Here is a 13,298-nt window from a genome sequence, read left to right as displayed (position 1 = left end):
CTATTGCTTTCTCCATAACTTATACATGTTCCTATGACTATGAGATTATGCAACTCCCAAATACCGGAGGAACACTTAGTGTGCTATCAAACGTCACAACGTAACTGGGTGATTATAAAGATGCTCTACAGGTGTCTCCGATGGTGTTTGTTGAGTAGGCATAGATCAAGATTAGGATTTGTCACTCCGATTGTCGGAGAGGTATCTCTGGGCCCTCTCGGTAATGCACATCACTATAAGCCTTGCAAGCAATGTGACTAATGAGTTAGTTGCGGGATGTTGCATTACAGGACGAGTAAAGAGACTTGCCAGTAACGAGATTGAACTAGATATGATGATACTGACGATCGAATCTCGGGCAAGTAACATACTAATGACAAAGGGAACAACGTATGTTGTTATGCGGTTTGACCGATAAAGATCTTCGTAGAATATGTAGGAACCAATATGAGCATCCAGGTTCCGCTATTAGTTATTAACCGGAGATGAGTCTCGGTCATGTCTACATAGTCCTCGAACCCGTAGGGTCCGCACGCTTAACGTTCGATGACGATCGGTATTATGAGTTTATGTGTTTTGATGTATCGAAGGTAGTTCAGAGTCCCAGATGTGATCAAGGACATGACGAGGAGTCTCGAAATGGTCAGGACATGAAGATTCATATATTGGAAGGTTCTATTTGGACACCGGAAAGGTTTCAGATGAGTTCGGGCATATACCGGAGTACCGGGGGGTTACCGGAACCCCTCGAGGGCTAAATGGGCCTACATGGGCTTTAGTGGGAGAGAGAGGAGGCGGCCAAGAGGTGGGGGCATGCCCCCAAGCCATATCCGAATTGGGAGGGGGGGGGTGACCCCCCCTTTCCTTCCTCTCCTCTTCCCCTTCCTTCCCCCTCCTATTAGGACTAGGAAAGGAGGGAAACCTACTCCTAGTAGGAGTAGGAATCCCCCCTTGGGGCACACCATGAGGGTCGGTTGGCCCCCTCCTCCCCTCCTTTATATACGGGGGAGGGGGCACCCCATAGACACATAAGTTGACAATTGTTTTAGCCGTGTGCGGTGCCCCCTCCACAGATACACATCTCGATCATATGGTCGTAGTGCTTAGGCGAAGCCCTGCGCCGGTAAGTTCATCATCACTGTCAACATGCCATCGTGCTGACGAAACTCTCCCTCGGCCTCAACTGGATCAAGAGTACGAGGGACGTCATCGAGCTGAACGTGTGCAGATCGCGGAGGTGCCGTGCATTCGGTACTTGATCGGTTGGATCGTGAAGACGTTCGACTACATCAACTGCATTTCTTAACGCTTCCGCTTTCGGTCTACGAGGGTACGTAGACACACTCTCCCCTCTCGTTGCTATGCATCCCAAGATAGATCTTGCATGATCGTAGGAATTTTTTTGAAATACTGCATTCCCAACAGTGGCATCCGAGCCAGGTGTATGCGTAGATGTTATATGCACGAGTAGAACACAAAGGAGTTGTGGATGTGGGTATATACATATTGCATGCCATCACTAGTTGTTTCTTGATTCGGCGGTATTGTTGGATGAAGCGGCCCGGACCGACATTACATGACCGCGTTCATGAGACTGGTTCTACCGACGTGCTTTGCACACAGGTGGCTGGCGGGTGTCAGTTTCTCCAACTTTAGTTGAATCAGATTCAATGAACAGGGTTCTTTCTGAAGATCAAAAAGCAATCACTATACCGCGTTGTGGTTTTTGATGCGTAGGTAACAACGGTTCTTGCTAAGCCCATAGCAGCCACGTAAAACTTGCAATAACAAAGTAGAGGACATATAACTTGTTTTTGCAGGGCATGTTGTGATGTGATATGGTCAAGACGTGATTATATAAATTGTTGTATGAGACGATCATGTTTTGTAACATAGTTATCGGCAACTGGCAGGAGCCATATGGTTGTCGCTTTATTGTATGAAATGCAATCACCATGTAATTGCTTTACTTTATCACTAAGCGGTAGCTATAGTCATGGAAGCAATAGTTGGCAATACGACAACAATGCTACGATGGAGATCAAGGTGTCAAGTCGGTGACGATGGTGATCATGACAGTGCTTTGGAGATGGAGATCAAAGGCACAAGATGATAATGGCTATATCATATCACTTATATTGATTGCATGTGATGTTTATCCTTTATGCATCTTATTTTTCTTAGTACGGCGGTAGCATTATAAGATGATCTCTCACTAAATTTCAAGGTATAAGTGTTCTCCCTGAGTATGCACCGTTGCTACAGTTCATTGTGCCGAGACACCACGTGATGATCAGGTGTGATATGCTCTACTTTCACATACAACGGGTGCAAGCCAGTTTTGCACAAGCAGAATACTCGGGTTAAACTTGACGAGCCTAGCATATGCAGATATGGCCTCGGAACACTAAGACCGAAAGGTCGAGCGTGAATCATATAGTAGATATGATCAACATAGTGATGTTCACCATTGAAAACTACTCCATCTCACGTGATGATCGGACAAGGTTTAATTGATATGGATCACGTGATGTAACGCCCCGTGACCGATGTGCCAGGTGTCGTCCAGTGGTTCGCTGTTGTTGCGTTGTCATTGCTTGCGTGTCTTGCATTGCATATAATGTCATCATGTGCATTTCTTTTGCATACATGTTCATCTCATGCATCCGGGCATTTTCCCCGTTGTCCGTTTTGCAATCCGGCGCTTCGTTCTCCTCCGGTGGTCATTTCTACCTTTATTTCATGTGTGGGGATTAAACATTTCCGGATTGGACCGAGACTTGCCAAGCGGCCTTGGTTTACTACCGGTAGACCGCCTGTCAAGTTTCGTACCATTTGGACTTCGTTTGATACTCCAACGGTTAACCGAGGGACCGAGAAGGCCTCGTGTGTGTTGCAGCCCAACACCCCTTTAATTTGGCCCAAAACCCACCTAAACCTGCTCCATCATCTAGAGCGTTCGATCACGATCGCGTGGCCGAAAACCGCACCTCTTTTGGACTCTTCTAGCTCCCTCTACCTATAAATATGTGCACCCCGTCAAAATTCGCGGTCTAACCCTAGCCTCCCCCTACCTCGCGCACCGGACACTTCTCCCCCGCAGCCCGGACATGTCCAACCGCGCCTCCGATGAATCCGCCGCCGCCATGTGTCGCCCGCGCCTCCCTCTCTCTTCTCAGCCCCGCCGCGGCCCGCGGGAGCCCAGGGCAGGCCCTCCAGGCCCGCGCGCCGCCGCCCGACCCTTCTCCACCTCCCGCGCCGCTCGCCGTTCCCCGCCGCCACCGCGTCGTCGGCCGCCGCCGCCTGCATCACCGCACCGCCGCAAGCGCTCCACCGGCGCCGTCCCTTGCCTCCGGCCGGCGCGCCGCCGCAAGCACCGCGCCTCGCCGCCCGAGACGCCGGCCATCTCCTCCGCCGCCTCGTCATGGGTCACCGCCGCCCTCTGCGCCGCCCCTCGTCGCCGGAACCTCGCCGGAGTTCGCGCCACCTCGCCGGAGTTTGGGTCCGGCCAGATCTGGACCAGATCCACCAACCCCGCCATCCAAACGCCTCCCCATGTCCCGGATCTAGCCATCCCGCACCACCTCATCCCGCGTTGACTTTTCGCGGAGGTAAAATTCCACGAAGTCCCAAATTCCCAAATCCATATGCTCCTGTTCATCGTGCCGTAACTTTGCATCCGTAGCTCCGATTCATGCATATAGCATATCAAAATGTTCATCTCAGAGAGTACATCATTTCATTCCATTGCATCATTTTCATTTGAGTGCATCTTGATGCCCGAAATGCTGTTAGTAGAGGGCTACTTGAGTTAATTGTCAGATCTGCTTCTCCATCTAGCTTTTTGTCATTTTTGCCATGATTAATGTGTGCATGATATGCCCTGATGCTCTACATATGTTTTGTTAAGGGTTTTGTCATCTTTCCAAAGGTGCAACCCATGTATTTTTGTGATGTGTGATGACTAGTGCAAGCTTGCAAAGTGGTGCACTTGGTAATTCCGATTTCAGGGACTTGGCAATTCCACTAAGTCCTTGATGTGTTTATCTCATGATGCCATATGTTCATGTTGTTTCCTAGTGATCCGTTCCTCTTTTGAGGATAATCAGTAAGGATGTTTTGTTAATATTGTAGTGCTCTATCCATCCATGTCTTTGTTTGCAATTATGGAGCACCCTAGCTTGAGTCAATCGAGCTCTACTTTTGCTACTTTGTGAATCTGGGCAGATTGTCAACTTGTTTGCAATTTTGCCGATGATGTTGTAGTTGATCCGTGCATGCTATGCCATTGTTCTTGCCATGTATAGCTTGAATTTTGTGCCTTCTTGATGGGTGTATGCTTAGCTTGTCATGACTTGCTCTGTAGTGAGTGCATCGAGCTCGTAAACATGCCTACTTGAGTTCTGTTTCAGCATGCTCCAGTTTTCACTAAGTCTGAGAACTGATTATGTTTTTGCCATGTTCTCATGCTTGCAATTGTATTTTCCGATCCCTTTTGGCTCAAGGTCACTAAGGGACTTTTGTTAAGCTCTTTGAGTAGCTCCATGTCATGCTTTACTTTGCCATGTTCAGGTCCTGTAGCATGTAGTTTTGTTGCTCCGAAGAGGGCTACCTGATCTGAAATTCCAGACAAGTGTTAATTTCACTAAGTCTGAGATCTGTTTGCCATATGCATTTTTGCCATGCTTGTTTGAACCTGTTAATGGATGAATTGGCCGTAGCTCAGTGCTAGACTTTTGTTAAGCATCTTGAATGCATCCCTGCCATGTATTTCGTTGTCATGTTTGGGTGCTGTAGCATGTTCATCTCATTGCATTTAGATGACTACTTGCTGTAAATCGCAGACCGGAGTCATATTTGAATCGCTTGCCATTTCCAAACCGTAACTCCGATTCCGGCGTTCTTTATATCGTTTTCAAGCGATTTCATCTCACCTTTCCAGTGGAACACTTGGATTTCCAAGTTGAGACCAGGTACTTTCATCTCTTGTCAAATCATGCATATGCATCGCATACCGCATCCCGCATATCATATCATGTTCATGTGTTGGTTGTTTACTATGTTGTGTGCTTCTTTTCCGGTGTTTGCTTCTTCGGGTTGGTTCCGGTAACGTCGCGTTTGTGAGGACCCGTTCGTCTACGTCCGTTTGTCTTCATGGACTCGTTCTTCTTCCTTGCGGGATTTCAGGCAAGATGATCATACCCTCGAAATCACTTCTATCTTTGCTTGCTTAGTTGCTCGCTCTTTTGCTATGCCTATGCAGCGATACCTACCACTTGCTTATCATGCCTCCTATATTGTTGAACCAAGCCTCTAACCCATCTTGTCCTAGCAAACCGTTGATTGGCTATGTTACCGCTTTGCTCAGCCCCTCTTATAGCGTTGTTAGTTGCAGGTGAAGATTGAAGTTTGTTCCTTGTTGGAACATGGAGATGTTGTTCCTTGTTGGAACATGTTTACTTGTTGGGATATCACAATATATCTTATTTATTTAATGAATCTATATACTTGGTAAAGGGTGGAAGGCTCGGCCTTATGCCTGGTGTTTTGTTCCATTCTTGCCGCCCTAGTTTCCGTCATATCGGTGTTATGTTCCCGGATTTTGTGTCCCTTACGCGGTTGGGCTATAATGGGTACCCCTTGACAGTTCGCCTTAAGTAAAGCTCTTCCAGCAATGCCCAACATTGGTTTTACCATTCGCCACCTAGCCTTTTTCTTTCCCTTGAGTCGGCCGGCTCAAGGGTCATCATTATTTTACCCCCCCGGGCCAGTGCTCCTCTGAGTGTTGGTCCAACTGAGCGATGTCCGAGGCTACCAGGGGCAACTCTGGGCTGGCTTACCCGACGTCTTGCTCATTCGGTGTGCCCTGAGAACGAGATATGTGCAGCTCCTATCAGGATTTGTCGGCACATCTGGGTGGTGTTGCTGGTTTAGTTTTACCCTGTCGAAATGTCTTGTTGTACCGGGATACCGAGTCTGATCGGAACGTCTCGGGACCTTTTGTCGCATTTGGGGTTCTTCTTTTATTTTGGCTCCGTAGTCGGGCCTTGACTGTATCTGATTGATGTAATGCTTTATTCATGTAATTGGGTGAAGTGGCGATTGTAAGCCAACTATGTATCTCTTTCCCTTATTATATTACATGGGTTGTGTGAAGATTACCTCACTTGCGACATATGCCTTCAATGCGATTATGCCTCTAAGTCGTGCCTCGACACGTGGGAGATATAGTCGCATCGAGGGTGTTACACGTGATCACTTAGATGATTAGAGGGATGCCTATCTAAGTGGGAGTTCTTAAGTAATATGATTGATTGAACTTTAATTTATCATGAACTTAGTACCTGATAGTATTTTGCATGTCTATGTTGTTGTAGATAAATGGCCCGTGCTGTTGTTCTGTTGAATTTTAATGCGTTCCTAGATAAAGCTAAGTTGAAAGATGATGGTAGCAACTACACGGACTGGGTCCGTAACTTGGGGATTATCCTCATTGCTGCACAGAAGAATTGCGTCCTGGAAGCACCGCTAGGTGCCAAACCCGCTGCAGGAGCAACTCCAGATGTTATGAACACCTGGCGGAGCAAAGCTGGTGACTACTCGATAGTTCAGTGTGCCATGTTTTACGGCTTAGAACTAGGACTTCAACGACGTTTTGAACGTCATGGAGCATATGATAGGAGTTGAAGTTAATATTTCAAGCAAATGCTCGGATTGAGAGATATGAAGTCTCTAATAAGTTCTACAGCTGGAAAATGGAGGAGAATAGTTCTGTCAGTGAAAACATACTCAGAATGTCTGGGTACCACAATCACTTGACTCAGCTGGGAGTTAATCTTCCAGTTGATAGTGTCATTGACAGAGTTCTTCAATCACTGCCACCAAGCTACAAAAGCTTCGTGATGAACTATAATATGCAAGGGATGGATAAGAAAATTCCCGAGCTCTTCGCGATGCTAAAGGCTGCGGAGGTAGAAATCAAGAAGGAGCATCAAGTGTTGATGGTCAACAAGACCACCAGTTTCAAGAAGAATGGCAAAGGGAAGAAGGGGAACTTAAAGAAGAACAGTAAACAAGTTGCTCCTCAAGTGAAGAAGCCCCAGTCTGGACCTAAGCCTGAGACTGAGTGCTTCTACTGCAAAGGGACTGGTCACTGCAAGCGGAACTGCCCCAAGTATTTGGCGGATAAGAAGGATGGCAAAGTGAAAGGTATATTTGGTATACATGTTATTGATGTGTACCTTACTAATTCTCTCAGTAGCCCCTGGGTATTTTATACTGGTTCTGTTGCTAATATTTGCAACTCAAAACATGGGCTACAGATTAAGCGAAGATTGGTTAAGGACGAGGTGACGATGCGCGTGGGAAATGGTTCCAAAGTTGATGTGACCGCCGTCGACACGCTACCTCTACATCTACCTTCGGGATTAGTTTTAGACCTGAATAATTGTTATTTGGTGCCAGCGTTAAGCATGAACATTATATCTAGATCCTATTTGATGCGAGACGGTTATTCATTTATATCAGAAAATAACAATTGTTCTATTTATATGAGTAATATCTTTTATGGTCATGCACCCTTGATGAGTGGTCTATTTTTACTAAATCTTGATAGTAGTGATACACATATTCATAGTATTAAAGCCAAAAGATATAAGTTTAATAATGATAGTGCAACTTATTTGTGGCACTGCCGTTTAGGTGATATTGGTGTAAAGCGCATGAAGAAACTCCATGTTGATGGGCTTTTGGAATCGCTTGATTATGAATCACTTGATGCTTGCAAACCATGCCTCATGGGCAAGATGACTGAGACTCCGTTCTCCGGAACAATGGAACGAGCAATAGACTTATTGGAAATAATACATACTGATGTATGCGGTCTAATGAGTGTTGATGCTCGTGGCGGGTATCTTATTTTCTGACCTTCACAGATGATTTGAGCAGATATGGGTATATCTACTTGATGAAACATAAGTCTGAAACATTTGAAAAGTTCAAAGAAATTCATAGTGAAGTGGAAAATCATCGTAACAATAAAATAAAGTTTCTATGATCTGATCATGGAGGAGAATATTTGAGTTATGAGTTTGGTCTTCATTTAAAACAATGCGGAATAGTTTCACAACTCACGCCACCTGGAACACCATAACATATTGGTGTGTCCGAACGTCTTAACCGCACTTTATTAGATATGGTGCGATCTATGATGTCCCTTATTGATTTACCGCTATCATTTTGAGGTTATGCTTTACAGACGGCTGCATTCACGTTAAATAGGGCACCATCGAAATCCATTGAGACGACACCTTATGAACTATGGTTTGGCAAGAAACCCAAGTTGTCGTTTCTTAAAGTTTGGGGTTGCGATGCTTATGTGAAAAAGCTTCAACCTGATAAGCTCGAACCCAAATCGGAGAAATGTGTCTTCATAGGATACCCAAAGGAGACTATTGGGTACACCTTCTATCACAGATCCGAAGGAAAGATATTCTTTGCTAAGAATGGATCCTTTCTAGAGAAGGAGTTTCTCTCGAAAGAAGTGAGTGGGAGGAAAGTAGAACTTGATGAGGTCATTATACCTGCCCCCTTATTGGAAAGTAGTTCATCACAGAAATCAGTTCCAGTGATTCCTACACCAATTAGTGAGGAAGCTAATGATGTTGATCATGAAACTTCTGATCAAGTTACTACCGAACCTCGTAGGTCAACCATAGTAAGATCCGCACCAGAGTGGTACGGTAATCCTATTCTGGAGGTCATGTTACTTGACCATGACGAACCTACGAACTATGAGGAAGCGATGATGAGCCCAGATTCCGCAAAATGTCTTGAGGCCATGAAATCTGAGATGGGATCCATGTATGAGAACAAAGTATGGACTTTGGTTGACTTGCCCGATGATCGGCAAGCCATAGAGAATAAATGGATCTTCAAGAAGAAGACTGATGCTGACGGTAATGCTACTGTCTACAAAGCTCGACTCGTTGCAAAAGGTTTTCGACAAGTTCAAGGAGTTGACTACGATGAGACCTTCTCACCTGTAGTGATGCTTAAGTCCGTCTGAATCATGTTAGCAATTGCTGAAGGAAATATGCCCTAGAGGCAATAATAAAGTTGTTATTTATATTTCCTTATATCATGATAAGTGTTTATTATTCAAGCTAGAATTGTATTAACCGGAAACTTAGTACATGTGTGAATACATAGACAAACAGAGTGTCACTAGTTTGCCTCTATTTGACTAGCTCATTGAATCAATGATGGTTATGTTTCCTAACCATAGAAATGAGTTGTCATTTGATTAACGGGATCACATCAGTAGAGAATGATGTGATTGACTTGACCCATCCGTTAGCTTATCACGATGATCGTTTAGTTTGTTGCTATTGCTTTCTCCATAACTTATACATGTTCCTATGACTATGAGATCATGCAACTCCTGAATAACGGAGGAACACATTGTGTGCTACCAAACGTCACAATGTAAATGGGTGATTATAAAGGTGCTACACAGGTGTCTCCGATGGTGTTTGTTGAGTTGGCATAGATCGAGATTCAGATTTGTCACTCCGACTATCGGAGAGGTATCTCTAGGCCCTCTCGGTAATGTACATCACTATAAGCCTTGCAACCAATGTAGCTAATGAGTTAGTTACGGGATGTAGCATTACAGAACGAGTAAAGAGACTTGCCGGTAATGAGATTGAACTAGGTATTGAGATACCGACGATCAAATCTCGGGCAAGTAACATACCGATGACAAAAGGAACACGTATATCATTATGCAGTTTGACCGATAAAGATCTTCGAAGAATATGTAGGAACCAATATGAGCATCCAGGTTCCGCTATTGGTTATTGACCGGAGACGTGTCTCGGTTATGTCTACATAGTTATCGAACCCGTAGGGTCCACTCGCTTAACATTTGGTGACGATCGTATTATGAGTTTATGTGTTTTGATGTACCGAAGGTAGTTCGGAGTCCCTGATATGATCACGGACATGACGAGGAGTCTCGAAATGGTCGAGATATAAAGATCGATATATTGGACGACTATATTTGGACATCGGAATGGTTCCGGGTGAGATCGGGCATTTACCGATGTACCGGGAGGTTACCGGAACCCCCTGGGAGGTATATGGGCCTTATTGGGCCATAGTGGGAGAGAGGAGAAGGAAGCAAAGGAGCCCCCCCCCCCCAAGCCCAATCTGAATTGGGAGGGGGCCGGCCCCCCTTTCCTTCCTCCTTCCTCCCCCTTCCTTCTCTCCTAATCCAACTAGGGAAGGGGGGGGGAATCCTACTCCCGGTGGGAGTAGGACTCCCTTTGGGGCGCGCCTAGGAGGTCGGCCCCCTTCCCCTCCTCCACTCCTTTATATATGGGGGAGGGGGCACCCTATAGACACAGAAGTTGATCGTTGATCTCTTAGCCGTGTGTGGTGCCCCCTCCACCATAATCCACCTCGGTCATATCGTAGCGGTGCTTAGTCGAAGCCCTGTTCCAGTAGCATCATCATTACCATCATCATCCCGTCATGCTGATGAAGCTCTCCCTCAACACTCTACTGGATCGTGAGTTCGTGGGACGTCACCAAGCCGAACGTGTGCAGATCGCGGAGGTGCCGTACCTTCGATGCTAGGATCGGCCGATCATGAAGACGTACGACTACATCAACCGCGTTGTCATAACGCTTCCGCTTACGGTCTACGAGGGTACGTGGACAACACTCTTCCCTCTCGTTGCTATGCATCACCATGATCTTGTGTGTGCGTAGGAATTTTTTTGAAATTACTACATTCCCCAACAGTGGCATCCAAGCTAGGTTTATGCGTAGATGTTATATGCACGAGTAGAACACAAAGGAGTTGTGGGCGTGGGTGTATACATATTGCTTGCTGTCACTAGTTGATTCTGGATTCAGCGTTATTGTTGGATGAAGTGGCCCAGACCGACATTACGCGTACGCTTACGCGAGACTGGTTCTACCGACGTGCTTCGCACACAGGTGGCTGGTGGGTGTCAGTTTCTCCAACTTTAGTTGAATCGGATTCAAAGAACAGGGTTCTTTCTGAAGATCAAAAAGCAATCACTATACCGCGTTGTGGTTTTTGATGCATAGGTAAGAACGGTTCTTGCTCAGCCCGTAGTAGCCTCGTAAAACTTGCAACAACAAAGTAGAGGACGTCTAACTTGTTTTTGCAGGGCATGTTATGATGTGATATGGTCAAAACATGATGCTAAATTTTATTTTATGAGCTGATCATGTTTTGTTAACACGGTTATCGGCAACTGGCAGGAGCCATATGGTTGTCGCTTTATTGTATGAAATGCAATCGCCATGTAATTGCTTTACTTTATCACTAAGCAGGAGCGATAGTCATACAAGCAATAGTTGGCGAGACAATAACGATGCTTCGATGGAGATCAAGGTGTCAAGCCGGTGATGATGGTGATCATGACGGTGCTTTGGAGATGGAGATCAAAGGCACAAGATGATGATGGCCATATCATATCACTTATATTGATTGCATGTGATGTTTATCCTTTATGCATCTTATTTTGCTTAGTTCGACGGTAGCATTATAAGATGATCTCTCACTAAATTTCAAGGTATAAGTGTTCTCCCTGAGTATGCACCATTGCTACAATTCGTCGTGCCGAGACACCACATGATGATCGGGTGTGATAAGCTCTACATTCACATACAAGGGGTGCAAGCCAGTTTTGCACACGTAGAATACTCGGGTTAAACTTGACGAGCCTAGCATATGCAGATATGGCCTCGGAACACCGAGACCGAAAGGTCGAGTGTGAATCAAATAGTAGATATCATCAACATAGTGATGTTCACCATTGAAAACTATTCCATCTCACGTGATGATCAGACATGGTTTAGTTGATTTGGATCACGTGATCACTTAGATGATTAGAGGGATGCCTATCTAAGTGGGTGTTCTTAAGTAATTTGATTAATTGAACTTTAATTTATCATGATCTCAGTACCTGATAGTATTTTGCAAGTCTATGTTGTTGTAGATAGATGGCCTGCGCTGTTGTTCCGTTGAATTTTAATGCGTTCCTAGAGAGAGCTAAGTTGAAAGATGATGGTAGCAACTACACGGACTGGGTCCGTAACTTGAGGATTATCCTCATTGCTGCATGATACGTCTCCAACGTATCTATAATTTTTTATTGTTCCATGCTATATTATATTCTGTTTTGGACATTATTGGTCCTTATTATACACTTCTATATTATTTTTGGACTAACCTATTAACCAGAGGCCCAGCCCAGAATTGCTATTTTTTTTGCCTATTTTAGGGTTTCGCAGAAAAACAATATCAAACGGAGTCCAAACGGAATGAAACCTTCGGGAACGTGATTTTCGGAACGAACATGATGTAGAGGGCTTGGACCCTACGGCAAGACATCAACCAGGAGGCCACGAGGTAGGGGGCGCGCCCTCCACCCTCGTGGGCCCCCTGTTGCTCCACCGACGTACTCCTTCCTCCTATATATACCTACGTACCCCCAAACTACCAGATACGGAGCCAAAACCCTAATTCCACCGCCGTAACTTTTTGTATCCACGAGATCCCATCTTGGGGCCTGTTCCGGAGCTCCTCCGGAGGGGGCATCGATCATGGAGGGCTTCTACATCAACACCATAGCCTCTCCGATGAAGTGTGAGTAGTTTACCTCAGACCTACTGGTCCATAGTTATTAGCTAGATGGCTTATTCTCTCTTTTTGGATCTCAATACAAAGTTCTCCCCCTCTCTTGTGGAGATGTATTCGATGTAATCTTCTTTTGCGGTGTGTTTGTTGAGACCGATGAATTGTGGGTTTATGATCAAGTTTATCTATGAACAATATTTGAATCTTCTCTGAATTCTTTTATGTATGATTGGTTATCTTTGCAAGTCTCTTCGAATTATTAGTTTGGTTTGGCCTACTAGATTGATCTTTCTTGCAATGGGAGAAGTGCTTAGCTTTGGGTTCAATCTTGCGGTGTCCTTTCCCAGTGACAGTAGGGGCAGCAAGGCACGTATTGTATTGTCGCCATCGAGGATAACAAGATGGGGTTTACATCATATTGCATGAGTTTATCCCTCTACATCATGTCATCTTGCTTAAAGCGTTACTCTGTTCTCTTGAGCTTAATACTCTAGATGCATGCTGGATAGCGGTCGATGTGTGGAGTAATAGTAGTAGATGCACGCAGGAGTCGGTCTACTTGTCTCGGACGTGATGCCTATATACATGATCATACCTAGATATTCTCATAACTATGCTT

This window comes from Triticum urartu, chromosome 2 (assembly GCF_003073215.2).
Source record: "Triticum urartu cultivar G1812 chromosome 2, Tu2.1, whole genome shotgun sequence".
Taxonomy (NCBI): Eukaryota; Viridiplantae; Streptophyta; class Magnoliopsida; order Poales; family Poaceae; genus Triticum; species Triticum urartu.
Note: the sequence above shows the minus strand (reverse complement) of the source record.